Source organism: Nicotiana attenuata, unplaced genomic scaffold (genome assembly GCF_001879085.1).
Source record: "Nicotiana attenuata strain UT unplaced genomic scaffold, NIATTr2, whole genome shotgun sequence".
Lineage (NCBI taxonomy): Eukaryota > Viridiplantae > Streptophyta > Magnoliopsida > Solanales > Solanaceae > Nicotiana > Nicotiana attenuata.
Window position 1 is genome coordinate 63,764 of NW_017671291.1, and position 3,248 is coordinate 67,011.

A 3,248-nucleotide genomic window follows, 5' to 3' on the forward strand; every position below is an offset into this window, starting at 1 on the left:
ATGTTTGTAAGATCTATGTATGTGTGCATGTTTTCCCCTGACTTTGGCATTTTGTCGAGCACTTGGCATGGTCGACTGCAGAATTTGTTTTCTTCAGATTCGAGAAGATTGGCCCGTTGTTGTTGTCGTTTGAGGTGTTAGGAGAAATCTCTTCATCAACATAAATCATTTCGCATTGGTTTTGGTCGATTTGGACGGCTGGAACTCCATTTGCGGCCACCTGGTGCTCATCGGAGAGTTGCAGAGGTTTGGGGATGACGATTGGCATGGTGGAATGGCCAGAAATTTGGTGGAATAGCCTGGTACCACTCTTTCTCCGCTGAAGCTTTTGAGGCTTTTCCACCGGAGGTGATGGCTGCTCGGTTAGCGGCGGCGATGACGGCAATGATGTCGGTGGTGAAGGCTCTTGTTATTCGTTGAGCTCAACTGAAATGGGGTCTGTGGGGTTTTAACTTGGTGGGGTTAATTAATGACTTGGCAGTTGACATGGCAGCCGACATGGAAAGAATTGAGGGGTCAGCTGCCACAGTGTCAAAACGTTAGGGTTAGGGGTAATTTTTAGAACTTCATTAACGGTAGGGACAAGAATGGACGAAAAGTGTAACGGGTGGCACAAGTAACCAATAAACAATAGTAGAGGGGCAATTTTGACCCTTTGCCCTTTGAACTATTGTATGGGAAAGCANGGTTACGTCTAAGTAACTTACCTTACCACTAGTAGACCGTTCCTAGTTGATTTCTCTCCTCCAACTCGCCCAAATTCTCCAAGTCCGAAGTGAAAATATGAAACCCTTTCAAAAATTCGCGAAGGGAAATAAAACTATTCTGACCAGTTATTTCCGCATCTGCGGCCCCATGGCCGCATCTGCGGCTCCCGCTTTTGCGGTCAATGCACCGCTTCTGCGGACATATCCGCTTCTGCGGTTTAATATCCGCTCCTGCGCCTCCCACTTCTGCGGAAAAACTAACGCATCTGCGGATCCCCATAAGAACTCAACTACCGCATCTGCGGTCCTCTTGTCGCATCTGCGACTCCGCAGATGCGGTCACCCTTTCCGCACCTGCGGTCCCTGCCGCTTCTGCGTCTCTTTTCTCGCTTCTGCGGTCCCAATTCCGCAGAAGCGAAAATACCAGAAGCAACACAGGTTCTGCAATCTCTTAAGTTCAAAACTTCCCGATAGCCATCCGAAATCACCCCGAGGGCCTCGGGACCTCAACCAAAAATACAAGCATGATCTAATACCTTATTCAAACCTGCTCCAATCATTAAAACACCTCGAACAACACTAAAACCATCATTTCTTATCGAATTCAAGCCTAAGTTCCTCTAAAACTTCCGAAACACACATTAGATCAAAAACCCAACCAAAACACCTCCGAATGACTTGAAATTTTGCACACAAGTCACCTAACGATGCTACTACAACTCTCGGAATTCCATTCCGACCCCCGGATCAAAATCTCACCTATCAACCGGAATTCGCCAAAATACTAACTTCGCCAATTCAAGCCTAATTCTACACCGGACCTCCAAAATCAATTCCGATCGCACTCCTAAGTCATAAATCATCCCCCGAAGCTAACCAAATCACCGGAATTCGAATCCGATCCCTCTAACACAAAAGTCAACATCCGGTTGACTTTTCCAACTTAAGCCTTCTTAAAAGAGACTAAGTGTCTCATTTCTCATCAAAACCATTCCAAACCAACTCTAACACATCAAATACTGATAATGAAACATAAAGAAGCATAATATGGGGAAAACGGGGCGGTAACTCACGTGACGACGGGTCGGGTCGTCACACTGCGTGTGAGACTAAACCAATTATATATGTAGTGGATGGGAAATAAAAATGTATAACAAATTAAAGTCATGCCTTTCAGGTACACATTAAAAGAAACTTTATACTATCAGGCTAATTAATCAAAAAATAATTTCAGAAAATCGTCTAACGAATAGCTTGAAAATAAGGTATAATAACTATCAGAGGCACAACCAAAATTTAAATATTATGAGTTCCTAAATCATTTTAGTTACTGGGTTCGCTGTTAAATATTTTACATATTTAATAATTTTTTTATTACAAATATAATGTTTAAACAAAAATTACTGAGTTTATCCAAACCCGTAGCTACTTCACTACCTACGGCCCTGATAACTACTACTACACATGTTAGAATATACTGATATTGTAACGTTTTATATATAATTAGAGTTTATAAATTAAATTAGAAAAGAAACAAAATACAGGCATGCACTGCATGCATGCAGACCGACCAATAATTATAGTAATAGATTAGGGAAAAGGGTCAAAATTGCCCCTCTACTATTGTTTATTGGTTGCTTGTGCCACCCGTTACACTTTTCAGTCATTCTCGTCCCTACGTTAACAAAGTTTGCAAAATTACCCCTAACCCTAACGTTTTGACACTGTGGCAGCTCACCCCCTCAACTTTTTCCATGTCAGCTGCCATGTCAGCTACCAAGTCATTAATTAACCCACCCCTTTTCTTATTAAAATATTATCATCTTCTTCTCCCTCACACTCCCTCGCCTTCTCACCACCCAGCCCATTTACCCCTTTCCCTCTATTTCTTCTACCCCTCTTCAACCACTGTCACAATCTAACACTATCATTTTCACCACCTCCATATTAGTTCATCCAACACAGCCACCCTAAAAATCCCCAACTTGATTCGTCTAAATCACACACAAAAATGTTTCTCCTCAAAATCTTCACCGTTTAAAATCTGCACAGTGCATCTCGTACTTTGGTATCTGTTAGCATGGTCGGAATTTAGATGAATCTGCTGAAAGTAAAAAAATGTAGCATATATTTTCAATTAATGGGTTACTAAATGCTAGTATGTTATATGTGTATCCTATATATTGATACCATTTCAGACGCATAGATTATACATGTATGAAATTTGAGGGCAATTTTTAATTTCGAAGAAAAGAATCAAAGAGAAAATTCTCGCGGGACATGGCAGTATTAAGAGAATTTTTACAGAGTACATATCTGCACATTGAAACCATAGACAATAATTTTTGTGGTTGTTACTCTATCACCGGCAAGATACTGGTGGTGGAGCTACTTCTACCCCCTTTTCTTATGTTTGTAAGATCTATGTATGTGTGCGTGTTTTCCCCTGACTTTGGCATTTTGTCGAGCACTTGGCATGGTCGACTGCAGAATTTGTTTTCTTCAGATTCGAGAGATTGCCCGTGTTGTTGTCGTTGTGGT